The 27,594-nt window shown below is 38.2% G+C and overlaps 1 long non-coding RNA gene across 1 annotated transcript; it reads left to right on the top strand.

The window, feature by feature from the left end:
- Nucleotides 1-2,181: 2,181 nt before the first annotated feature.
- LOC141560001 (uncharacterized) lies at nt 2,182-27,566 on the top strand. The gene is made up of 4 exons (XR_012487607.1): nt 2,182-2,412; nt 25,849-25,907; nt 26,982-27,059; nt 27,210-27,566. It is a non-coding gene; the product is annotated as an uncharacterized LOC141560001 (long non-coding RNA).
- The last annotated feature ends 28 nt before the right edge of the window (nt 27,567-27,594 follow it).

Below are 27,594 nucleotides of genomic sequence, written 5' to 3'. Positions count from 1 at the left end.
ACTTTCAAGGAGCAATGTATTCTCAGAGTGGAAACCAAGAGAAGTCAGTCACCAGCTTCAGCATCTCCATCATGACAGACTCTCCATCCCCCGCCCCACAACCCTTTCTCCTGCCCCATACTGCAACTGGCAAGACGTCATGTCTTTGTACACATCTTCATTGTCGGCGGTGGTGTTCAGTCATGTTCAACTCTTCATGACCCCATTTGAGGTTTTCTGGATAAGGAAACTGAGGCAAGTGGGTTAAGTGGCTTGCTCAGGATCACACACCTAGTGAGTATCTGAAGCTGAATTTGAATTCAGGTCTACCTTACTCCAGACGCAGTGTTTCTAATTCATTCCCATTTGCAAATTGCAGCTATATCCTAGGCAGAGAAGTGTTATTTATGTTTGAAAGGTATTCCTTTTGCCTTTCTATATATATGAAAATTAATTAATTATTTTAATCTTCACTAAGTACTTACAAGATTTTGGTCAAAGAAGAGGATTCAATTCTTGGGAGCTTGGGAGCAGACTGAGATCCAAGGAGATATAAAGAGACTTTTGGGGAAACTGGACAGGCACTGTCTGCCCTCCATAGCCCTACTCTAAGCACCCCCAAACAAAAAAAGGAGGAGGGGCTGCTGTAGCTTCAACTCCAGAACTCAGCTCAGCCCCAGGCAGGGAGGATTCAGAGTAAGACCCCAAGCCAGTACAGCACAGTACTTAGAACTATGTGTGTGTACAAACATACATGATCATAATGTATACATATATAGTACACATGTTCATATTGTGTATGCACATGTAACACATACATTATACACAAATATATTATAAAAATGTACACACGTCTTTATATATGCATGTATATATATATGTTACATTTATGTATGTATTATCGGTGGAACTGTGAAAGAATCCAGCCATTCTGGAGAGCAATTTGGAACTAAGCTCAAAAGTTATCAATCTGTGCATCCCCTCTGATGCAGGAGTGTTTCTACTGGGCTTATATCCCAAAAAATCCTAAAGGAGGCAAAGGGACCCACATGTGCAGAAATGTTTGTGGCAGCCCTTTTCATAGAGGCAAGAAACTAAAAAATGCGTGAATGTCCATCAATTGGAGAATGGCTAAATAAATTGTGATATATGAATGTGATAGAATATTATTGTTCTGCAAGAAAGGACCAAATGATTTCAGAGAAGTCTGGAGAAACTTACATGAACTGAATAAAGTGAGAAAAACCAGGAGATCATTATACATGGCAACAGCAAGATTATGTGATGATCAATTCTGATGCATGTGGCTCTCTTCAACGTTGAAATGATTCACATCAATTCCATTTTTTCAGTGATGAGGAGCGTCACCTACACCCAAAGAGAGGAGCTTGGGAGTGTGGGCACTGAGTGTGGATCACAACATAGCATTTTCACTCTTTCTTTTATTGTTTGCTTGCAGTTTTGTTTTCCTCTTCAAGTTTTTTTTTTCTTTCCACATTTTTTTTTCTTGTGCAGCAAGATAATTGTATGGATATGAATGCATATATTGGATTTAACATATATTTTAACATGAATTGGAATACTTGCCATCTAGGGAATGGGGTGGGGGGAAGGAGGGGAAAATTTGGAACAGAAGGTTTTGCAAGGGGCAGTGTTGAAAAATTACTCATGCATATGTTTGTAAATAAAAAGCTATAATAGAAATATAATATTTATGTATATACCCATCTAGGTTGGCCTCTTCTTTACAATCTACATGTTGGAGTTGCATGATGGGAGACTGCTGTGTGTGTGTGTGTGTGTGTGTGTGTGTGTGTGTGTGATCAACTTTTCCCCAAGTTCAGTTGTCTCCCAAGCTGAATGATTCCACACTTCTCATCTGAGACACAGAAAGGGTAAGGGTTTGGCAGCTCAGGGATTCATACAAAAATACCCCACATTCCAAACTTGTAGAGTCAGGAGGGAAAGTTATGACTATTTGTGACCTGAGTAGGAGCTGAGGGAGACTGTACCACATGATATAAATTGCCTGAGAAATTTTAGAAAAGGATAGGATGCATGGGATTTCATAAGCAATCTGGTGGGTGGATAGGGTGGAGTCACAGTGGGAGGAGGCTTTTCTTCCTTCCCTCCCCTTCTAGCCTTTATAAGATCCTGCTGTTGGGAGTTACAAGCTAGTTAGAGAGAGAGAGTTTAGAGATTATATTCCAGGATCTGGAACCTGGAAGAAATCCTGGGGCTTTTCAAGTTGTCTCCAGTCTGCCAGAATAGGATCAAGATTAGAGCATAGTTTCCCTGACATCCTGGATTATTCTCTCTTCCTAACCCTCATTACTTTCCTTTTCCTTGCCCAAGCTACTCAACATGTTTATGGCTCCTGCACTGGAGGACTTTATAAAGTGGATGGGAATTGCTGTCGTCCTTGCCATGCAGGTAGGTGAGAAAATTTCTTCCTCTGGGACAAATCATTCTCTTACTCTGGTACAGGCTGCCTCTCCCAAGCTCTCTTCCTTTCTTCATGTGTCCATTCAAATTCCAGAATCACAGAATCTCAGAGCTTAAACCATGAGGGGAGGCAGGGGGGTGTTCTCAGAGTTTAGAGGAGTGATGGAGGGTGCAATGAGAAGGCAAAAAATTTGATTTAGGCAAGTGTGTGTGTGTGTGTGTGTGTGTGTGTGTGTGTGTAATTATGTTAAACATTTCCACATTAGTCATGCTGTAAAAGAAAACCAACAAAGAATCAAACCAGAAAGATAAAGTTTAAAAAAAAAAAGTGTGCTTCAGTGTGAATTCAGATTGCATCAGTTCTTTCTCTGGGGAGAGAGAACATTTTTTATCATAAGTCCTTAACAGTTGTAGCTAAAAATAGCTAAGTCATTCTCAGTTAATCATTTTACATTATTCTTGTTACTGTGTACAATGTTTTCATTTTGTATCAATTCACGTAAGTTTTTCCAGATTTTTCTGGGGGTAATCCTGCTCATCATTTCTTTCTTTCTTTCTTTTTTTTTTTTTAACTTAATTCATTAAAAAAACAGAATAAGAAAAAAGAAAAATAGAGAAAAAATACAAAATAAAAGAAAACATTGTCATGTGCCCAGAAGAACATAAGAGAGAATTAAAAATATATAATAACAGATTATTAAATCAAATATATACATACACACATACACACACATATATAATTAGAAGAAGAAATTATATTCATGAGTGTCCATCTTTTATTTACTTCCTTATGAATTGTTCTTTTGTTTTCTTTTTTACTTTATTCTTTTTTACCCTTTTCATCCCTCCCCATCATTCCCAAGCAGTGTATAGTTAAGAAAGGATATCTTTATGTTTATACAAACACACACACACACACACACACACACACACACATCTCATCTCCTCCTCCCACACACACCATATACATCCCTGGTGACTCATTGCTTTAATTCTGCTCCTAACTCCCCCTCACCCCCATGGATTCCTCTCTTGTCTTCTTTCCATACCCATTTCTTTCTGGTCCACTCATCCCTCCCCCCTTATTATTTCATAGATTTTTGAGGGTACCATTGACAAGGAAACTCCAAAACTCTGAAAAATCCTTAAAGGAGGAAACCTCCTTGGAATCTGCCTCAGGGAGGGAACTCCACCCTAAGCACAAACAGTGCTCAGTCTAGAAACCCATTGAATTCAATTCAAATTCTAACCCTGGCTGAAATCCAGCCAGGAGCCAACCTGGGACTCCACCCACAGTCCTCTTTAGCTAAATCTCTCATTATAGAAGAACCAAGCTGGAGCCCTCTCTTGCAGAGGTCCCAAACATGGTAGCCTTATGCCTGGCATGCCAAAGGATCTCTGCCCACTGGAACCTGGTTCTGGTGCCCTTTTATCTCTACCTTCAACTTTACTAACTATACTCTGCTTCCATAATAAACCTTTTTATCAATCTAGGTTTTCCTTTAAAGGGGACTCTTGCACCACTACGAGACCTCATTTAACTCTCTATCCTTGTGCCTAATCCAAAGGGGCTGCCCAGGAGCTCTATTTAACTCCCTGTACCCCAAACCTGCCACAAGACCTCAATTAAACCTAATTTCATTTAGGTACCCCTGGTATATATGTAGTGTTGCCTATTTAACTCATTCCTGATGTGAGTAGGTAAGAGTGCACCTCCTCCCTCTACTGCCTCTGTGTCTCTTATTCCTCTGCACCTCATTTTTTACCTTAACTCTGCCCCAGTCTTTGTTTGGAATTGCCCAGTTGTTGATGTCAATCTTAAACATATGGTATAAATTTCCCATGTTAAACAAAGAAAACAAAACAAAACAAAAACAAAAAACATGAACAATTGTGCATGTTGAGTTCCTTGAAACTGATCTTTGATATTGCCTTTTACATATTAAATTTTCTATTGAGATCAGGCTTGGTTGATAGAAAGTCCTGAAGATCTTCAAGTTCAAGGAATGTTCATTTTTTCTTGTCCAATATTATAAATAAATTTGGTAGTTACAATATTTTTGGCTGCAGTTCTAGTTCTTTTGATTGCCAGTAGATATGATTTCAGGACCTGTGGCCTTTCATTGTGGCTGCTGTGAAGTCTTCTACAATTCTAATTGTGGCTCCAGAGTATCTGAATTGTTTTCTTCTTGTTTCTTGCAAGATTTTCTCTTTGATCTGTGGGTTTCAAAATTGGCAATAATGTTCCTATATGTTTTCCACAAAGAATTTCATTGAGGTGGTGATCAGTGATTTTTTTTTCCTATTTTCCTTTCATGTTCTCTCACTCCAGGACAATTTTCTTGGATTATTTTTTGCATTGTTGTATCAAGGTTTTCTTTTTGGTCACAAGTTTCTGGCAGTCCAATTAATCTTATAATTTCTCTCCTTCCTCCATTCTCCAGATCTCTTATTATTTTTATAAGATGTTTCATATTCTATTTTTTCATTCTTTAGAATCTGTTTTGTTATTTCTTGGTCTCTCATAGCTTCACTGGCTTCTCCTTGTTCAATTCTAATTTTCAAAGAGTTATTTTCATCTTTGAGACTCTGTAGCTCCTTTTCTAGTTGATTAACTTTTATTCTATAATCTTGTTTTTCTTGGATTGTTTTTTCTCAATATCTCTCATTTGTTTTTTTAATTCTTTTTTGAGTTCTTTTTTAAATTCTCTCTGGGTAGGGAGGCATTTCATGTTACTCTTTGAGGTAGAAGAAGCTGCTAATCATTTCTTAAAACACAATAATACTCCATCACAATTATGTACTACAACTTGTTCAGCAATTACTGACTTGATGATCATCACTTCAGTTTCCATTTATTTGCACCAGAAAAGAGCAGCTATAAATATTTTTTAATATATAGATCCTTTGACTTTGGAGGGGGTTAATTTTTTTATTTTAAACTCAATTTCAAAATAATAAGAAAAAATTACCATATACAGAGCAGACCATATGAAAGGATTGATTATAAAAAAATAAATTTTGGGAGGAGGATTCTGGGAAGATGGCAGAGTAAGATGATAAAATTCAAGCTCTACAGATTTTCCCCACAAATAGAACAAGTTTGAACCTCAGGGAGAACATAGACTGGTGAAAAATCAAGAAGAGTTGGGATAGAACAGGGGTTCGATCAATACAGCCTAAAAGGGTACAAAGAAAGACACAGGACTAGGGATTAACCCCACTGAAGTGCAAATATCTCCAGCTATCCCCATTGAAAATATCAAGTAGAAAGCTACTAAGAGGGTTCCCTAGGTGTGTCTGGGACCTCCTCAGGAACCATGGACTTTCACCTCCTGAACTGCTTGTGGAGTCTGAGTCTGGAAAGACTGGATGAAGCTCAGCTGATCAGGAACATCAGGCCCAGATGTGCCACAGAGATGTGGCCCTGGGCAAGAAGCAGCTAGCACTCAGTGTGTGCAGAGGCAGTAAGGCAGGGTGCTGCTGGATATGGGCACTTGCTGGACAGTGGAGCTCTTGGTTTGGGGTTCCTGGTCAGAGGGTAGAGAGATGACTCCCCTCACCCTAGTATTAGAGGTGTTTACAATAATGCATCTTATTTTAAAAAGAATGAATTGCCAAAATAGAAAGAACCCCCCCCCCATAGAAATTTACTATGGGAAGAGGGAAGACTGACATATCTTCAGGACACTGAAGGAAAAAAGAACTTCTTCTGTCCCAAAGAGTAACTTAAAAATGGCTCCCTAAACAGTGAGAATTTATAGAACACAAGAAATAACAAAACAAATTCTAAAGAATTCTTTTATTTTTTTTAGTATATGTGCTACCAAAACAAGCACCCCCTTTATTTCCTTTAGCTATCGACCCATCATATTCTAATCAGATTTATGCCTTGTGTCTATCTATATTCCTTCTAATAGCACAAGTACTGAGAAACTTCAGAGTTACACATATCATCATGCCATGAAGGAATGTAAGCAGTTTAACCTTATTTGGTCCTTTAAGATGACCCTTTCCTATTTACTTTTTTATGTCTTTCTTCAATCTTACATGAAAATCAATTTTTTTTTTCTTGTTAGTTTTGATCTTTTTACCAGGAATGCTAAAAAGTCCCCTATTTCATTCAATATCCATTTTTCTCTCTGAATAATTATACTCAGTTTTTCTGAGTGAATGATTCTTGATTGTAATCCTAGTGCTTTTGTCCTCCAGAATATCTTATTTAATATAGGAGCTGCTAAATTTTGTGTTATCCTAATTGTAGCTCTGGCTGCTTACAATATTTTCTCCTTGGCCTTGGAGATCTGGAATATTACTCTATATTCTGTATTATTGTTTTATTTTTTCTGGCTTCACATATATGTTAGCTTTTTAAATATATGTTTCTTTATGAATCTTGTTGGAAGAGAAAAATCAGAACAAAAGGGAAAAACCATGAGAGAGAAAAAAAGAAAAAAAAAGAAGTGAACATAGCATGTGCAAATTCAGTCTCCATAGTTCTGGATACAGATGGTTCTGCTTAATTCACTCAGCATCAGTTCATGTAAATCTTTTCAGGCCTTTCTAAAATCAGCTTGTTCATCATTTTTTATAGAAAAGTAATATCCCATTTTCTTCATATACTACAGCTTATTCAGCCATTCCCCAATTGATGGGCATCGACTCATTTTCTAGTACCTTGCTACCACAAAAAGAACTACTACACACATTTTTGCATATGTGGGATCTTCTTCCCTCCTTTATAATTTATTTCCTTGAGATAATGGCACTGCTGGGTCAAAGGATGTGCTCTGTTCCTTTGGGCACTGTTCCAAATTGCTCTCCAGAATGATTGGGTCATTTCTACCATAATATTCTGGGAATTGTCATTTTGGGATCTGTTAAAGGAGGTGATTGGTGCTTTCTGTCCATTTTTATTTTATCCCCAGTTCTAGAATATCAGCGGTGTTTCCCTTGATAATTTCTTGAAAGCGGTATTTACTCATTTTATTCTCTCAGCAGCCATACAATGCAGGCCCTATTGTCCTCTCCATTATTTAATTATGAGACAGACAGAAATTTTGTAACTTCCCTGTTTTTCCACAATAAATATCTAGGCCTGGATTTGAACTCAGATCTTCATGAATTCAAGCCTGGTGTTCTATCTACTGCAACCACCTAGCTTTGTTATTTCATCTAACTTCTCACACTTTTCTATTCCAATGAAATTGGCCACCTGGCTGCCTTGGACATTGATGCCATTCCCAAATCTCTGCATTTTTTGCATTATCAGAAATCTTTTTTGTTTGGAATTCTCCCCATCACTCTTATGTAATTCCTAAATCCCTTCAATGTATAACCCTGACACCACCTTCTCCATAAGGTCTTTTTCTGATTCTCTCTCCCCTTCAAAAAAATTATTTATCTTTAACATAATTTATTAAATTCTGAGTTCCAAATTATTTTCCTCTCTCAACCCAGCCCCCATCCCATGAAATGGTAGGCATTATGGACTTATTTACATATGTGAAGTCATATAAAATATTCCTATACTAGTCATGTTGCAAAAAAAAGAAAAGTGAAAAACACTATTTTTATTTTGCACTCAGAATTCATCTGATTTCCTCTCTTTCTGTGGGCATGTGTCTCTCTCCTTCCTCCTCCTTCTCCCTTTCTTTGTTTCTCTCTCTGCCTCTTTGTGTGTGCATGTCTGTCTTTCTCTGTCTCTGTCTGTCTCTGACTTTCTGTCTCTTTCTCTCTGTCTTGGTCTCTGTCTCTCTCTGTCTTTGAGATCCCTTCCAGTTTTGACAGTCTGAGTTTAAATTGAGGGATGGATGTGCACTCCTCCTAATTTTTATAATAAACCATCCTAAGTTTCATAGGGCGCTTCCTGAACCTGGTCTAGGCTGCTCATATGGTGTTATCAAGGGGAAATGAGATTGGAGAGCAGGGGTTTCTGCAAGGAGGTGTTTTTTAATACTAACTCTTTGTTATCATTAGGTTACAAGCGAAATGGGACATGTAACATAATGGAAGGCACCTTCTGTGTACTTTGTGACCCTGGGCCCTACACCACACATAAGCATGTCCTGAAGAAGAGTCTCCCATGTAAAGTCTGTGTCTCTGGTGAGAAATTCTTCAGGGGCCTTAGGGTCAACTAGGACCCTGGATCTAACTCAGAGTTTGTCCTATGATGGGTACTATAGCTTCCCTGGGAAAGGGAGAGCTGGGTTCTGAGGAAGTTAAAAGTCTTGGATTTACCAGACAAGATGGGATAGGAAGGATGTCTACAGCCCAATGAGCAGGAGCTAGACCAGGAATAGGCAATGCGAGCCTGGGGCCCATCTCCTTGGTTCCCAGAGTTTAAGCTTCTGCTGCCAGTCCTTTGTCTTCTCTGCCTCTGCCAGCTTTTTGAGGTCCTCCTGAATGTGTCTTGGTTTCTGTGGGGGAGGCAGGAGGACCGCCACCATGATCTCTGTCTTCCAGTTCTGATTCTGGCTGAGTTTGTTCCAGCTTATATCCTCTCTAATCAAAGGTGTGAATCTTGTAGAACTATAATAAGTACTAAGTACATATACTGAACTAGAGAACCATTAAGCACCCTGCTAAGTAACTATTGTCTCTATCAATTCCACTGACTTAGTACCTTGTAAGAATCCTTTGTTTCAAGTTCAGAGTTCCTTCCCATAATATAAGTCCAGTAGGTATGCAAATGCTTTGATAACTTTTTGAACATAGTTCCCAATCACTCCCCAAAATGGCTGGGGATGTATTCACAACTCCACCAACAATGTATCAGTGTCCCAGTTTTCCCACATCCCCTCTAACAGGGAATGGAAAATTGCAACAACAACAAAACAAAAAAGCAGGAGTTTTAATGTGAAGCAATCTCCATATTAGTCAATAGTGTATTATGGTAGCTGAGAAAACAAATTCAACCTTAACCTGCCTTGAAAGATTTATCTTCAAGGCATAAAGAAGTAAGAGTGCTGAAAGGGTGAAGCCAAGATGGTGGAGAGAAACCGGGAAGGTGCCTGATCTCTCCCCAGTTACCCTTCCATTGAAACCTCTAAATGTATTCTAAAGTGACAAACTCAGAAAAAGATGTAGTGAGACAATGTTCCATTTTAAGATAAGTCAGAAGGACTTTGAGAAAGGACTGGGTCACTTAAGTAAAAGGGGAGTGAGTTCCAATGCAAGCAGTATGGAGGAAGCCACCAATAGATTTTAGTGTCACTTTAGGTTCAATGGTTACCCAAATTTATTTACTTCTTAAAAGGCTGACTTTACTCCAATAATAATGAAAGACTTAGGAGGGTACATAAGTAGTTAATTCCAAAATGGCACATATCAAATAAAATGTTCAAAAGAAAATATGTCTGTACCATGGGACACACAATACAAACAGATGTTATTTCCACCTTAGTATTTTAAAGTTGAATAAATTTCCATTGAGGCAACACAAACTATTTCTTAAGTTACATACCCTTAAAAAACTGATTACATTAAAATTCTCTGTTCTAAAACACATTGAAGATGTTTCTGATTTAGTTTCAATACCCAATAGAATAATAACACCTAGGTCCCACAAGTAGTTGTATAGATACCCAATTAATCTAGCATGATTTTAAAACAATTAAGGACTTTTTTAGTGTGTGTGTGTGTGTGTGTGTATGTGTGTGTATATATAAACATATATACACACACAAATATATATATATGTATAGATACATATATACATATAAATAAATATGACTTTTAAAGATATAAAATACTGAAATTTTGAGAAGGAAAATCAAGAGTTGTAAATTATCATTTGTTACTTTTAAATTTTTCCTTATTATACAAGTTTCTTTTGTTTGTGTTTGCTTTGCATCATGGCTAATATAGAAACATTCTGCATTAGTGCAGGTATTATTGCCCTCAGATAGCTTGCTTTGTGAAAGAGGGTAAAGGGACGGAATTTAGAACTCAAAGTTTTTTTTTTTAATGTGAAAAATTGTTTCTGCATGTAATTGAGAAAAAATAAAAACAAATTTTAAGTCCTCTTTTATTAAGTATTAGTTTTCTGCCTATAAATTATGCTCATTTTTTGAGTAGATTATTCTAGGTTTTAATCCTACTTACTTTGTTTTACAGAATATCATAATCAAAACTCTATATCCCTTCATTGTGTGATGTCTTGTGTGATCTTGATCTGGAAGGTCTCAATTTGGGCTATAAAAGTCCTGAAAGTTTTCATTTTGGTGCCTTTCAGGAGGTGATCAGTGGATTATTTCCATTTCAACTTTGCCCTCTGTTTCTAAAATACCTGAGTAGTTTTCCTTTATAACTTCTTGAAATGTGATGTCTGGGATCTTTTGTTGATGATGGCTTTTAGGTCAATAAATCCTAAATACTCTTCAGTTTATTTTACAGGTCAGGTTTTTTTCTTTGAGGTATTTTACATTTCCTTCTATATCTTCATTTATCTGACATTTTCTTGTTTCTTGATGTTTCTTGGAGTCATTAGCTTCTAATAGACCAATTCTAATTTTTAATGAGTTACTTTCATCTATCCCATTTTATGCATCTTTTGTCATTTGGAAAATTCTGATTTTTAATGAGTTTTTTATTTCATTTTTTGTGGCTTTTACAAAATGGTGAATTATCACTTTAGAATTTTCTTGCATTACTCTCATTTTTCTCTAAATTTTATTCTAGGCTCTGATTATTAAAAACATTGTTTTGATTTTTCTTTAGCTCTTATAGGAATTTTTGTTGGGTTTTACATTTTTGGGCTTTACTGATATTTAAAAATCATTACTTTCCTCTGAGCCTTGAGCTTCTTCCATAGTCCCCACAGTATCTTTTGATGGTTAAGTACTCTTTTCATTTGTCCAATATCTCCACCCTATTTTCACTTTAGACTTTATGTTAGAACTGGGTTGTACTCACCATTGAAGGGAGGTGGAGTGGAGGAGCAATAGTGTGGATAACTGTTTTATTGGATTTTCAGATTTTTATATTCTACTGCTTTCCAAGGTAGGTCTGGAGGTCTGGAGGTTTTTGGTGCTTCCAAAGTGGTATGATGCAGAAAGAGTTAGGTCACTGCCTTCTTAGTCTTTGGTCTGGTCCTTACCCAGGTAGGGATTCAGCTCCTTTGCCATTACAAAATATTCCTCTCCATCTTCAAAAGATAAATCAAAACTGGAAAATGGGAGATGAAACTTCCAAATAGCACTGATCCTGGCTCTAGTGCTAGCACAAAATACTCTTGCAAATTATTTAAAGAAAATAAATAGGCTTAATTTTGAGTGATTTGAAATAGATAAAAAGTTATAACCTGAACCCTTCAGAAAAGTATAATCTCTAGTAGATGGTTTTCCAGTAGTGTGATTCCTGTTACATTCCTGTTGGGCTTTGGCTGAATCCCTTGAGCATTGCCAAAATAGCTGGATGAATATCTTTCCAGCATAAAAGAGGTTAATTTTGAGACAAAAATGTCTCTAAAAATGTCTTAACCTGATAAAATCGGTGTTACCCTACAATGAGGAACTTCTGCTGAGTGAGTTGTCTATCAAGTATAAAACCAAAACTAGACTGTGATTATAACTAAGATTGCCTAAAAAACTTTTCAAAAATGGTAGGAACTGTGCATTTGTAAGTATAAAAGAACCAAAAAAAGGTTTGGCAGAGAGATCAAGGAGATAGAAGAAAGAAAGTTGTATAAGGAAATAGGAAAAGTTAAGGATGCATGGATGGGTAAAGAAAGTTGGAGTTTTCACTTGAGAGGTAATTCAGGGTTTGAAAGTAAAGGGTTTTAGAGTTTTGAAAAGGAAGTTTCAGAGAGCATCTTACCTCACAGAAATAGAAAATATTTAGGAATATTCTTAAGCAATGCACCTTTGATAGTTGCTGCTTCCTTATTCTATCAGTATAAGACTACAAAATACATTTCATAAAATGCATGTTGAGTAATTGATTGATAGAGAAAGCACCATTTCTGTGCTCTGGTTTCAATAATTAAACTAAAGGATTAGTAATTTAGAAAATGTAAAGGAATTGGTTTGGCTCTTTGGGTAACTCAAACAAACAAAAAAGCAGTAATGGGAAGTTGGGAGTGTCATCATGAATCGCTTTAATATGAACAACTAAAAATAATTAAACCTTGTACAAACTGAAGTCTAGTTATTGCCACTAGTCATAAATTAAAATTAACTGCCTTAGAGATATTGTAATGGTAGTAAATTTAAAAACCCAATCAGTCTTTGCATGTATAAAGAGAGAAATGCTTAGTATAAATACTTGAATTCAGATAGCACTATTCTAGGGAGAAATAACAGAACAAAACTTTTTAACAGCTTTCCAACTAGGCAAATTTTTCATAGCAAAGTTTTAAAACTGAAAGTGACTGCAACTATGCATGAGCTGGGAATGTGGATCAGAAAACACAGAAAACATGACTTGATTATACAAAAGAACAATTAAAGACTAACATCTATTTTAAGATACTATATAATAAGATCTTCTGTGAAGCAGACTAACCCGAGTACATATAGATTTTGAGCTAATAAGATGTACAGTTTTAAATTTTACCTTCTGATAGACTTGTATAACACTGCAAAACTTGGGAGATTCTGTATAATTCATAAAAGTCTTCGGGGCAACTAGGTGGCACAATGGATAGAGCACCAGCCGTGAAGTCAGGATGACCTGAGTTCAAATCTGGCCTCAGACACTTAACATTTCCTAGCCGTGTGACCTTGGGCAAGTCAGTTAACCCTAATTGCCTCAGCCAAAAAAAAAAAAAGAAGTTAAAGTCTAACAAAAGATGAAGGGAACATTTTAAATTTGCTTCTTAAACCTATAAAGGGTATGGGGGTAGGGAAGGGAAAATCATAAGTCCTAAATCTTTAATGGGCATTGTTTATTATTTTATTTATATTTATATATTTATATTTACATTTATATTATTTATTATTATTTTAAAATAAGTATGTTGAATGTTTTTATCCTGCTAATCTGTATGTGGCTTAAATTATGTTCAAGTTATTTTATTATGCAAAGTATAAATAAAATCAATAAAATAATTTTTGCATTCCTTAAACAAAAAAGAGTCATGAATATTTCTATTTACCACCCAGGGTTGTTGGGAGAAATACAGATAGGAAATGCTTAACCCAGTGCCTGAGTTGTATAAAGGATGAGGACTGTTCAGACCTGGTAGAAATACAATTAAGCAAGATGCTATCCCATTTATATATACCTTTTCTAAGTGGCGTGGAATATGAACTCAATTGGGGGAATATGGGTTAAACGTAATAAAGTATTAATGTGTTTAAACAACTTTCAAGAAATAGAAATACAGAACCAGGCTGGCACATCTTGGGCACTGCATGAACTATCATGATTAGCATGGAAATGCCAGGGGCAATGAGATAAATTACTTTCTATGATTTGATAAGTTTTAAAGGTATTTAACTAAATTACAATCACGTGCTTGGTGATGTTTTCAATGCAAGAAGCTTCAGAGAAGCTGTTGAAGTAAATTTCTTCCTCTTTTCAATGTGAATATTATTACATTATAATTGTATCTATGATTATTGGAGTATATTTAAAAATCACTAGACAATGATAATAGTAAATGCCATAGTGTTGAGAGAAAAGCAGGGTAAAATCCTCTTAGGGACATCTTTGTCTGTGAGGTTCCTTGGAATGAGCCTTGCTGATGGGAAGGTAGGGGATATTCAGGAAAGACTAGTTCCTCCGGGGTGAGGTGAGCCCTTTCCAGGGCTGGTTTCCACCTCTGGTGCCCAACGGATCTCCCTAACTCCCACCCATGACTAGAATTAGTGAAATGTTGCTGTTGGAGGAAGAGTTTTTGGAGACTTCAGTTTCCTGTTATGTTGAGCCTTGAATCCAGGTGTAAGTGTCCTGACCCTGCATAAGGCTTGTGGTTCATCATTCAAGAGAAATGCCAGGTATCCTGTGGTGTGAGGATTGCCACAGGTGGATGTCTGCCCCTTTCTGGGTTTGCATCGTCCATGGAGGAGTGCCCTCTCTGCATTTAGACTGTAACAATCTATAGAAAGACTTTAGTCTTTCTGGGGATCAGAGTGGGGGGGGATGAGAGGAGTAGTTCATCTTGGACCCCTATTCCATTCCAATCAATATGAATCAGTTTGATAGAATTATAACATATCACACTTTTCCACATAAGGCCCCAGAGTTTTGGTTAACTAAAGGCTCTCCACCCTTGTTTTGTCTTGTGTTGTCATGGTGACCAAGCCCAGCATGGCAGAGACCACAATGGCATAGAAAGTTCCTCCAAAACATGTTGTGTCTCCAGACCAACCACTTGTGGGAAAAGAGCAGACAACCATCTTATGAGCCCAGACTGTAACCTCTCACCTAAGGAGAGGTCTTATGTGGAGATACTCCTTGCAAAACCACCTTGTGACCTACTGACTCATTGCTTGTTTTAGCTTCTACGTCACATGTCAATTGATGGAATTAATCTACATTTGGTATGGCTATTCTGGAAGGACTGACATCTAGCCCTTTAAAAATAGGGCCTAGAAGGAGGAGGCATCTCAGTGAGGAGGAGCTGAGGTCCACTTCATTGTAGGGGACCACGGACCTCTCAATAAAGTGCCATTGGCTCAGACCTTTGCCTCAATCCTCCTGTAGGTGGGATGGTTTTAATCCCACCAACCTTAAGGCACTTCCCAGGGTGAGGTGAGAGGTTTAAGTGATGACAATTCTAGAAGGGAGCACAGTGCACAGAGGCAGATGGCTGTGGGACTGTGGCCCACTTCCTTCCCTTTCTAAGTTTCATAGCATCCCAGAGCAGTTGGAGATTTGCACAAAGGGGTTGGGAGGCCCTTAGTTAGATCTCTTCCTTTTTCAGAGAAGCAACCTGAGGCCGAGAGCCAATGGGTGGCAGCTAGATAGAGCAGTTGAGAGAGCCCCAAGTCTGGAATCAGAAAGACCTGAGGTCAGATCCTCACTTACTAGCTGTGTGACTCTAGGCAAGTCATTTCACATTGTTTGCCTCAGTTTCCTTATGTGTAAAATGAGCTGGAGAAGGAAATGGCAAACCACTCTAATGTCTTTGCTAAGAAATCCCTTTGTGACCCCACAAAGAATTAGAAAGAACTAGAAAACTTTTACAACAACAAAATATGCCAGGGGATGTGCTGAATTCAGGGATACAAGCACCCTCAGTGCTGCCCTCAAAGATCTCACATTCTAAGGAGGGAGAGCATGGGCACACTACCATGGCTATACAAGATGGTGGAGAATGAGAGGTTCTCTCAGGGGGAAGGCATCAGCATTAAGAGACACAAGGAAAGATGTCTCTCAGAAAGTGGAATCTAAGCTGCCTTAACTGAAGGTAGAGGGGAGCCTCAGGTGAAAGGCACTAGTGGTGTTCCCTGCTGGAACAGAAGATCCATGAGAGCAGGTAGTGTTTTATTCTTTGTTCTTGTAACCCTGGAAGCCCACACAGTGAGTGACCCATAAGAAGTACTTAATAAGTGCACGATGATTGATTGATTGCTCAGAGTCTCACAGACAATATCAGAGACAGTGCATGAATCCAGGTCTTTTTGACTCTGAGCTCAGAGCTCTGTCTGCTGCACCCTCTATAGATCTTCCTGTAGTTCTATTTCTCCTTTCATTGGGTCTCTGAAAAGCTTGTCTCTTCTGCTTCCTGACCCCCATCTTCTTTACATTTCAGCTTTCAACACAACTAGAACGGTGAGGAGCTTTTGGCAAATTCTCAGACTGATCAGTTGCTTCCTGCTCTGACATCTTTCTGCTACTGTTGCTGAGCTTTCCAGCTGAGAACGTCACTTCCAGCCATCTTTGGTCTAAACCACAACCCTGAAAGGATCAGCTGGCCCGGTGATCTCTAAATCTGTCTTTCCATTAAATAGGAGCCCCCTTTCATTAAAAAGCACAAAAATTTCAGACACCATATTTAGGAAGGAAATTGATAGAAGAGGAAGGTGGCCAGGCTGGGGATTCCTACCACATGAGAACTGAAGCAAGATCCGGGCCTGTTTAGTCTGGAGAAGGAGGGAGCAAAGGGGACGCAGGAGTGATGACTTCAGGTTGTTATTTAGAAAATTAGTCTTGTTCTGTTTAGCTCCCAGGTAGACGAAGCCCCACCAGAAGGTCATCTGAGATTGGGCTTGAAGTCAGGAAATTTCCTCAGCCTTGGAGCTGCTGTCAGGGAGAAACTCCCTCAGGAGGGAGCTGGCTCTCCTTGGCTGCAGGTCCTTTAGAGGCTGGAGAACTGAGTCCTGGGGAGTCAAGGGAGAGCATTCTGGTTCAGGTTTGGGTTGGGGGAATTGGCCCCAGGGTCCCTTCTCCTCTGATTCTATGTGTTAGAGAAAAGCCACGGGATGTCCTGAGAGTGAGGAGTTGTGTGTGATGCTGTGCTCTGGTCCTGGATAAATCATTGTCTTTTTCTCAGTTTCAGAATTCTGTTACATATAAGTGATTTATAAGATATAAGGGCTGGATCAATAATTACAGTTATCCTATTTCTAGCCATATGAAAAGATGCTCCAAGTCATTATTAATCAAAGAAATGCAAATTAAGATAACTCTGAGATACCACTACACACCTGTCAGATTGGCTAGAATGACAGGGGAAGATAATGATGAATGTTGGAGGGCATGTGGGAAAACTGGGATATTGTTGGTGGAACTGTGAATACATCCAGCCATTCTGGAGAGCAATCTGGAATTATGCCCCCAAAGTTATCAAACTGTGCATACCCTTTGATCCAGCAGTGCTACTACTGGGCTTATATCCCAAAGAGATATTAAAGGAAGGAAATGGTCCTGTGTGTGCCAAAATGTTTGTAGCAGCTCTTTTCGTAGTGGCCAGAAACTGGAAGCTGATCGGACGCCCATCCATTGGAGAATGGCTGAATAAATTGTGGTATATGAATGTTAGGGAATATTATTTTTCTGTAAGAAATGACCAGCAGGATGATTTCAGAAAGGCCTGGAGAGACTGACAGGAACTAATGCTGAGTGAAGTGAATAGAACCAGAAGAACTTGTATATGGCAACAAGATTATGTGATGATCAATTCTGATGGACGTGGCTCTTTTCAGCAATGGGATGAACCAGATTAGTTCTAATAGAGCAGTAATGAACTGAACCAGCCACACCCAGCAAAAGAACTCTGGGAGATGATTATGAATCACTACATAGAATTCCCAATGCCCCTATTTTTTAGTTTGCTTGCATTTTTGATTTCCTTCTCAGGTTATTTTTACCTTATTTCCAAGTCCGATTCTTTTTGAACAGCAAAATAACTGTTTGGACATGTATACATATATTGTCTTTAACTTATACTTTAACATATTTAACATGTATTGGTCAACCTGCCATCTGGGGAAGGGGGGAAGGAGGCAAAAAGTTGGAACAAAAGGTTTCGCAATTGTCAATGCTGAAAAATTACCTATGCATATAACAATAAAAAAAATTACAGTTATCCCTTCTACATTGCTGGGCTTAGAGCCCCCTGTGAACTGGAAAATCGGCTGTATCACAGCAGTCTGAATTGTTATGGTTTTCAAAGATGAAATATGTTTGTGTTATAGAATATTTTACATGCATTTTATGTATTTTTGAGTTTTTCATTTTTTTTTCTATCATCTGTAGGCATTCACATGTAATCTGTGGCTTCTGTAAAACTCCAACCAAATTCCCATTTAATTTCTTACAGTGACTCACAATAGGTCAAAACTACTATTTTAAAAGTTATTATTGCAAAGGATAAGTGTGGCTAAATACACACACGCACAGAGACATATACAAATATACTTTAAAAATATAGAACAGCCTCAAGCTGAATTCCTTTTTGTTTCCCTATCTATATTTTCCAGTGATTCAGGTCAAAGATGTAAACAGATTCCTTTAGGTCAATGAGTAAGTTACCAATATGCCTGTGCAGGAGAATAGTCCATCTTCACATTAAAAAAAAAAAAAAAAAAAAGTGTTCTGCTCTTAATTCTTACTGGAATCTTATCTTCTTAATGGAGGAATGAATAATGCTAAATATCAAAATTGGGTCCTAATTTTTTTTATACCTGACTATATATATATATATATATATATATATGTATATATATATATATATATATATATATACACACACATATATATACATATATATGTTGTAGGAAAAATTATATGATTATTTTCATAATTGTCAATATGATATGTGTGACAAAGAGATTAATAATCTACTTTTTTTCAGTGTTAAAACCATTTTCCCAGCAGGTTGTCAGAATCAGAGTCTCACAAAGCAGGTTGAAAGCTTGAAATTATCAGTTAGTTCTTGACCAGTGCTCTCCTGTGTATATTAAGAGAAGTGAATCAGACTGTAGAACCTGATTTGATCACTGAGTTCTGGTCCTCCACCTGGTATGACTTAACAGTTGTCCCCACAGGATTGCAAAACAGTGTTCTCCACCCATGTGTCTGGACTCATGGGCTTGTCAGTGGGAAAGCACCCAGGCCCCTCCCTTTCATGATTCATGTCTTTTGTATAAATTGCAGAGGACTCCTGTGATACAAACTGTGAGGGATGGGTGCTAGACCCCCTCCCCCAAATTAACTCATCAGAGACATCTTCAGGTACAAAGAGAAAGCATTTAGTTAGTCCTTGTAGGGAGAGCACACCTGGGAGGCATCTCAGCTCCCACCATGTGTTTGACCTGACCAACAGGAAGTAGAACACCCAGTTAAATAGGAAAAGACCCAAGTCCTTTCATTAAATAGACTAAAAGGATATAACATCCTTGACCAATGGTCACCAATGTTGTCTGCTTCCCACAGGTCCCATCGCTTCCTGTAACTTCCTGAGTGTCTGACCTTTAGGGTCTGTGACTCCCTGCAACCCAAGGTCCAAGACCTGATCTTCTGACTCTGGGAATAGGAATCATGTGACTTAGTCTCAAACTGAGAAAACGTCATCCAAACAGTCCCATTCACAAATGCATACAAACTCAGAAAGTATTTACTTAAGTCGTGATCTCCAAAAATCTGTCTCTAGTTCAGTTTTATGTAAATCCAGCTGTTTACATTTTAGAGACCAGATAATAAAATTCTATTTAAAATATCAATCTTACAACTGGCCAAACTAAAACTGTGAATTCCCTAGTCTAAAAGGTTCCAAAATCGATTTCCTAATAATAGAGACATGAGCTTTGAGTTAACTTTCATTATCTGACCTGGTTATTGGGAAAGACAATTTAAAATCATGTTAAGAGCAATGTTGCAGAAAACTTTGTAGGCAAACTTACCAGTGACCTGAACCAAAGAATTCTTCTGATACTGCACCCAAAGCCAAGAGCTGCAGAACATGTTGTCCTGAGAATCGGCAACTGCGTGAGAGGAGACTTCTAGACCCAAAAGGGATCATTTTGTTGTGCTGTTTGAGGAGCACAGGAAAGAAGACATTCTGGTTGCAATCTATCACTGATTTTAGGCTAGTTCTAAAATGGAAATTAGAAAGGATATGTGATGACCGAGTTAGCACCCTGGATACCTTAGAATCAGCCAGAGTCAGGAGAAGCAAAAGTCCTTGGTTTTTATTCTTGCTCTTAAGAGGTAGGAGTGAATTGGATGGACGCAGAATCTCCACGACCTTCCTTCTTCATCTCTAGCCCAGTAGTGACTCTGGCTTGTCTTATTCCACCCCCTAGTTCCTCCTACAATTCTCTGTACAGCAATTATCGAACCAGCACAGGAGAATGGGAAGGCCATTTTCCAAGCATATTCTTAGAGAGTATTGTCCAATGGGTAATGAGGCTTAAGTGCTCGGTTGTCAGACCTCAGTGCATCAACACAAGAGTTTCAGCCCTTTACAAGGATAAATTAATTACTCTCAATAATTACTAAAAATTGGTGAGGGATTGTAATTGAATAAAACTGTATTTGAATTTGGAAAAACATGAAATGACAAAATGATTGAAAATTTATGAGGAGATTCTAATCCAAATTCAAAAAGAAATCTTACCAAAGAAGGTAGGAGCTGTTGCAAGCAATAGAAAGAGCTATAAATTCCTGTTACTTGGACATAATGGTTTATTTAGCTAAAAGTCTCAAAAAAAGCCTTTCTACTTATCCTCAAATGGTGTGATTCAAAAAGCTTCAAAAAGATTTCTGCAATTAACTGGAGACCTCCCACATCAGCCATATTTTACAGATTTTTTTTAGCTTCTGATAATGACTAGAAAGTTTTATTAACTAGATATTAAGGTCCAATTGATAATATTTTTCAGCTATAGATTTTACAATTCATGGAGAAGTATCAATGGATATTTCCATGACTGATGAACAAAAATTGGCTTCTTTGTATGTGTATTCCATCTATCTTATTGTAGACTGTGGCCCCAAATCCCCAGGAAAGCTGGGTTTAAGAGGTGGGATTTAAAAAGGGCCAACACTTAAAATCACCCAGTGATACCAAACTCCTTTTGCATATCTAAAAAGACCCTTGTCTCTTTTTTTTTCTCAAAACTCTTCTTAGAATAAGAATAGCAACAAAAACTTCATTCAAGATCTCTCCCTGCCCTTCTCTTTGAACAGTACTATTAAATATGTTTTTAAAATCTCATTCGAAAATACACAGCAGAAAGAGTTGTGTGCATTATTACTACATTGTATACTGCTCAAGATCTTTTTAATAGTTTTCAGATAGCAAATTTGCTGTTTTTGAAACAGCCCCAGCTCTGAACATCCTGCTGTTAAAAGGAAATTTTTTCAAAAGTAATTTTTTTTTTGGTGATCACAGTTTTGTTTAGTTTTAAAATCAATGACATTATAAGAGGCAAGGGGAAAAAATTTGCACATTCACAGTAAATTTCCACCAGACTCAATAAGAGCAGCATCCCATGGAAAGTATTTCCCGTTCCTGATCTCGCACAGGTCTGAGGCCGGGGGCTGCGTGGGCAGACATGGGCAGACCCTTGGGCTGTTGCTGTAGCTGGGCTTCCTACTCCCACCACTGCCATGGAAAGACTGCTTTGACCTATTCAGCTTTCCCCCAAAGACTCTGCTTGCTTTTTCCTTGGAGTCCTTGTGCGACTGAACAGTGGCTGGGGCACAGACTTGGTTTGGAGCCCTTCCCACTTCTGCTTCCCAAACTGCAACCACCAGAGTGGCTCTCATAGGGGAAAATCTTGCTGCCACATTCACATACGTCACATTATTAGAAAAGAATAGAGTACATTTTATAGAACGATTTCCTGGGTGAAGAGGAAGTCTTGGGGGAGCCCTCCCTCTTCCCCCAGATCTAACTGCTCAGCTAATTTCTGGACAACGGCTTCGTACTTTCTCACTTCCTCAATGAACCAAGCTTGAAGGAATTCAAAATGCAATTTAAATTACATATAAAAATAAATTTGATTTTGTTTAAAATGTTTTAAATATTTCTTTTTTTTCTTTTTCTTAAATTTAGACTTAGGCAAATCATCCACACATTTAGGCTTCTCCCAAAAGTGATGGCATAGCAGCAAGGCTCCTGGGCAAGGGAGAGGGGACTCTGGGCTGAATTGGTTAAAGAGAGAATATAATTTTTGCATATATGTGTGTGTGTGTGTGTGTGTGTGTGTGTGTGTGTGTAAAAGAATAGTTGATCCTTGCAATAGATAATTTTTTTTTAATCTTTCAAGTTTATGGTTCTGTAAAGCTGGGGCAATCTTCTTCCATACCATTTTTGACTGTTTCTGTTCAGAATGTCTGTGTCATATTGCCTTAGCAAATTCTCAAAATTTTGAGAACAAGCTGAGTGAGAAATTGGAAATTAGTCAAAATTAACACCAATATATGACCAATATACAATGCTAATGTTAAGATAAATAATTTTGGGGTTGTGTGTAAATTATATTAAGCAAATTTAACTAGGTTTCACAAGGCCTAAGAAGATAGTGTATGAAATCTCTTTGGTCACATCTTAAAAAAAACCTCTGAAATTATTAAATATGAAGCAATTTAATCCAATAAAGCACTTAATATTCATATAGCATTTATTTCTTGTTAAGCAATAATCAGTATCAGTTATTTTTACAAATCAGAAAACTGGGCAGATATAAATTAATTTGTCCTAAATTACACATAAGTTAAAAAAAAATAGAGGCAGCTAGATGGCTCAGTGGATAGAGAGCACCAGCCCTGAATTCAGGAGGACTCCAGTTCAAATCTGGTCTCAGACACAACACTTCCTAGCTGTGTGACCCTGGGCAAGTCACTTAACCCCAGCCTCAGAAAGAAAAAAAAAAAAAAAGAAATTACATATAAGTTACAATCTATTTTTATTAAATTTAAGAAAACAGAAAAGCAGTTCAGAGCTACTTAAAAACTGCCCAAAAAAATCAGTCTACTTTTGAGTTATCTAGAGTCAGACTTCTCAGGGACCAGACACAAAAAATTACATCTTAATTCTTTCCTGGCTCACCAAAGAAAAAGTATTTGTATCAATTGGAAAATATTCAAATGGTAATTCAGGTTTTTTGGAACATTTAGTTGATATTTAGGAAATTTCATGAACTAAAGTTCATATATATATATATATACATATATATATATATATAATCTTTTTTAGCTCAACAAAAAAGTGTGTATATATATACACATCATACATACATACATACATTATATATATTTTTTATTTTTTACAGAAAAGACAAGACAATGTACATATGTATATACATATGTACATTGTCTTGTCTTTTCTGTAAAAAATAAAGAAAATTATTTAAGGCAATGGAAATCGTCCCTGAAAACTTCTCACCTCAGAAGTTTGGAGACAGAATAGATTGTCAACTATTAAGAAGAAGAGTTTATTTAGCTTGCTTATCTTGTTTCATATTATTTTGTAAATGTAAATTAAGGAATTAACTATGTTTCACTGCTGCTAGAAAATTAATAGAAATATTACAACTAAGACTGTTATGGGCCAGAACTCTGCAACAAGGATTCTTACAAGGTGCTAATTCAGTGGAGTTCATGAGACAATGGTTATCTAGGTTAGCATGGTGCTTAATATTTCTTTAAGTTCAGTATGATTGATTTATACTTACTACAAATAATGGTTTCCTAATGATAGAATGATTGGTTTATACTCAGTGTAGACTGTAGAGCACCTAAGCTGGAAGCCTCAGCCAGAGGAGAGCTAGAGAAGACAAAGGACTCCAGGTGGAGCTCAAGCTCTCAGAGCCAGGGAGAGAGATTCATTTCCATCTTCCATCAGCACTGTGCTGGCAGGCCTGGCTCCTACATTCCTCCACTGAGACCAAGTCCTGTCTGAAGGCCCTCCAGAAAACTAGCCCAGCCCCTAGTGAAGGAGACAAGACTTTGAAAGAGATAATAAAGGAATGGATTTTAATACCTGGTAATTCTCGGGGAGATTACTAAACTGGAAAGAAGGCTGCCCAGAGACCTCCAGGAAACCAAACTAAGAACATTATATAAAACTATTTGGTTATTCTCAGAAAAATATCAAAAATTGTTAACTAATTTACTTGGAGCTAAATATCTGACAGCAATGTTGTGAGACTATAGTACTCCTAAAGCCAGGGGACCTCAGGATTATAATTATATCTTCCCTAAAAGCTAGGGGAAGAACTATAGCATTCCTAAAACCAGGGGACCTCAGGGTAATTGCAATACTTCCCTGCACCCATCAGTACCAATGACCAATGAATTTTCAGAATGTGAGAAATTAAGGAAGGTTAAGTTTGCATAAAACAAGTTTCAATCTCTCAGCAATTGAAGAATTGGAGAAGTAGGAAGGCATAGGTTGGACTCAGTCAATCAAAGAGTTTTGTGGTTTTGAGAAAACTATATGTTTAAGATAGCAGCCCATCCAGCCCAAATTGGATGGGGTCAATGACATGACAGGATCAAATCAGTACTGGGCTTGCTTAATAGGCTATTTGAATAGTAAACAATGCATCCCCTAAGAGGAGTTTTCCACGAGGGTCTTTGCCCATTAACTGTGGGCATCCCCTAATGTTCTATCTTAGGTCCTCTTTTCTCCTTGCTGATCTCATGAGCTCCCATGAATTCAACCACCATCTCTGTGAAACTGATTCTGCCTAGTCCTAACCTCATTCCTGACTTCATGTCACTTTTGCAAAGGCTTACTGAACATCTCATCCTGGATGTCTGTGTGTCTCTGATCATGCATGGAGGCAGAAAGCACTGGGCCAGGGTCAGACAGACCAGTTCTAAGGCCTGTTCTATAGAAATTCTTATGTCAACATGTCCAAAATTGAACTCACTCTTTTCTCTCTTCCTTTGGAGAGTACCACCATTTTCCCAAGACTCCTCATTCTCCTCCCAGTCTCATTGCAGCACCAAGTCCCTTGATTCTACCTCTGCAACATTTGTCCATTTGTCCCCTTCTTTCCTCAGACACTGCCACCATCTTGGTGCAGACCCTCATCACCTGACAACTGGATTAGCACAACAGCTGCTGGTGGATCTGTCTGCCTCAAGTCTCTCTCCAGTTCATCTCTACTTGATAAATCCCAGGAATTCCCCATTGCCTACTGGATCAACTATAAAATCCTCCACCTGACCTTTCAAGCCCTTCATTTCCTGGACACTTCCCACCTTTTGTCTCCTCTGACATCATCTCTGGATACCACATCTTTTCTGAGGCTGCCCCCCAGTCTGGAATTCTCTCCCTCCTTGTCCCCTCCCCCTAACTTCTCTGACTTCCTTCAAATCTCAACTTAAGACCAGTCCCTGCCCTCCCGTCCAACTTTTCATGACCTTGTTTGAGTTTTCTTGCCAAAGCCACTGGAGGAGTTTACCGGTTTTTTTTTCCTGTAAGTCATTTTATAGATGAAGAAACTGAGGCAAACATCATGTACCCAGAGTTACACAGCTGGGAAATATATAAAGCCACATTTGAATTCAAGATGAGTCTTCCTGAGAACTCAAGGCCCAAAATTCTACCCACTGCACCACCCAGCTGCTGTACTACTTGTTGGCTACTTAAGGTTATACTTCCACTATTTAAGAACCTAATTATACCTCACTAACTCATTAAGTCCTTCTTAGGCTTAGCCCATCTGGTTCTCTAGGAACTTGCCCGACCTTAATGGTGTCTTTCCTTCAGCTAATTCAGAGTCCTTCTAGGGAACTTAGCTTTTATCTTCTCCCTTATTGCTAAAAATCTTTTTTCTTTGTTAAAAACTCCATATGTATTTAGCCTGCTGTCAGCTAAAATCTTTGCTTCTTGATTTGGAGAAAAATACAGTAGAGAAACCTGAGTGTAGAGTTTAAGAGATTTGCCAAAGAGCCCAGAGTTCTTCTGTGATGCTGGGCCAGATTGCCCATGCATGGGACAGCATGGGACAGCTCAGAGTCTTCTGGCCAGAGGTATCAAACCTAATTGTCGGTCACTGTCTTCTTTTGCAGCTGGATCACTGGAGCAGCTGGTGTCAATGCCTTTTTCTCTTCAACTCCAAACCAGATTGGTAAGTGATAAAGTTCCTCCCTTGTCCACTGCTGAAATCTGCATCTCCCCTTTCCATCCCTCTTCATTTGATGGTCAAAGATTCTCTTCCTTCCCTGAGATGGAGGAGGGCCATAAACTCCTAGAGGGAGAGCCAGCAAGGTCATCAAAGAGCATTTGGTCCAATCTTTATTTTATAAATGAGGAGAAGAACCATGAACTAGAAGGGACCTCAGAGAAATCTCTCTTATCTAGTCCCCTTTCCCACACAGAATCCAGCATTTAAAAGACCCCAGCAACAATCCAGGCACCCTCCACTCAAATAGAACACCAACTCTAACATTTCCAACCAGTGTTTGTGCAGTCTCTGAGTAAAGCTCACCAAGAAGGGGTCACTCATTCCTCCCAAGGTAGACCAGCAGCTCTGAGGGTTAGGGAAGACTTGAATGACATGAAATCTAGAAAAACTAGAAGGGGAAATTGAGGCCCAGAAAAGGAAACTAATCTGCTTAAGATCATACAGGGAGACAGGAGAAGGCAGCATTTTAACCCCTTAAGTTTTCATTCCAAGCCCAGCATTCTTTCAACTGCCTTTCTATGTAGTTTTAACCCCAAAAGGAGCAAGCCCAAATGAAGGGGAGAAAGTGATTTATAAAATGAAGAAAAGATATGAATATGAAAATAGAAATTAGGGGCTCTGCCCACAGATGGCAAAAATTGTGGAAAGTCTGCTAGGCTTGGAAGGGGAAAGGAAAACCTGCTCAGAGGAAGTGGCTTTGATATTCTCCTACATGACCATTGAGCCCCCATTAGAGGGATTCTGCAAACCCCCACGGGAGGGTTAGAGACCACATTGTCAGCCATGAAACCTTAGTGCAAAATGACATCAGTTTCACTTTTCTAGTGTCAAGATATTGATCTGGGAACGTTTGGATTCATGTCTTCAGACACTTCCCTATAAGCCTCAGTTTCTGTATTTAGGAAATAGGGATAATAATTTCTCCCTGTATCATGTTTCTATGTAGTTGTTCTTATGGTGTCTCCCCAATTTGACTGTGTGCTTCTTGATAGTAGAGGCTGCTTTTCAATTTTGCAGATCACACAGAAATGGGATAAAAAGCCACATTACTGGATGACAGAATGCAAAAAAGATATTGCCTGGCTAGGTTATCAGGTGAGGAAAAATAATGTTTTTGCTAAATCATTTGACTAATTAATATTAATTTGTAATGTTCCCTTCTCAGTCAAAGGCTTTCTCTTGTACCAACTTTACTAATTCTAAGTAAGAAACTTAGCTAGAAATCTGCATTTCTCTGACCAGCAGGATGAATACAGAGAGGTTTTGGAGAGACTTACATGAACTGATGCTGAGTGAAATGAGCAGAACCAGAAGATCACTATACACTTCAACAATGATACTGTATGAGGATGTATTCTGATGGAAGTGGATATCTTCAACATAAAGAAGATCCAACTCACTTCCGTTGATCAATGATGGACAGAAACAACTACACCCAGAGAAGGAACACTGGCAAGGGAATGTAAATTGTTAGCACTACTGTCTATCTACCCAGGTTACTTATACCTTCGGAATCCAATAGTTAATGTGCAACAAGAAAATTGGATTTACACACATATACTGTATCTAGGTTATACTGTAACACATGTAAAATGTAATGGATTGCCTGTCATCTAGGGGAGGGATTAGA

The sequence above is a fragment of the Sminthopsis crassicaudata genome, chromosome 3 (assembly GCF_048593235.1).
Source record: "Sminthopsis crassicaudata isolate SCR6 chromosome 3, ASM4859323v1, whole genome shotgun sequence".
In the NCBI taxonomy this organism is placed as follows: Eukaryota; Metazoa; Chordata; class Mammalia; order Dasyuromorphia; family Dasyuridae; genus Sminthopsis; species Sminthopsis crassicaudata.
This window is presented reverse-complemented; position numbering and strand designations above follow the sequence as displayed.